Source organism: Sinocyclocheilus anshuiensis, unplaced genomic scaffold, assembly GCF_001515605.1.
Source record: "Sinocyclocheilus anshuiensis isolate Anshui unplaced genomic scaffold, SAMN03320099.WGS_v1.1 scaffold1015, whole genome shotgun sequence".
NCBI lineage: Eukaryota > Metazoa > Chordata > Actinopteri > Cypriniformes > Cyprinidae > Sinocyclocheilus > Sinocyclocheilus anshuiensis.
Genome location: NW_015546029.1, coordinates 637489 through 637824, shown reverse-complemented (window position 1 = coordinate 637824; position 336 = coordinate 637489). Strand labels below are relative to the sequence as shown.

The 336-nt window shown below is 34.2% G+C and overlaps 1 protein-coding gene across 1 annotated transcript in view; it reads left to right on the top strand.

Annotated features, from left to right (window-relative positions):
* LOC107698718 (attractin-like protein 1) overlaps positions 1 to 336 on the top strand; it is a 286058-nt gene that overhangs the window by 247970 nt on the left and 37752 nt on the right. The gene's annotated exons all lie outside the window — the stretch shown is intronic.

Here is a 336-nt window from a genome sequence, read left to right as displayed (position 1 = left end):
CATACAATACTTTATATATATATATATATATATATATATATATATATACATATACTACATCTGAATCTCTGAAGAACAGTTTTTAAAAAAAGTTTTTTTGTACATTGGCTGGGAATCTAACCCAGGTCAAGGAATGTGGATGAAGTTTCAGCTTAATATGCAGTTGTGTACTTAATTTAGATTTGGTGAGTTTCTTTACATACATAGTTTTCATTATAAAGAAAATCCCTGAAGCACAGTTGAAAGAAAACAGCAATTGCATTGGCTGGGAATCGAACCCGGGCCTCCCACTGAACCACCAATGCAGATGAATGAGGAATGTGGGTGGGGCTTGAG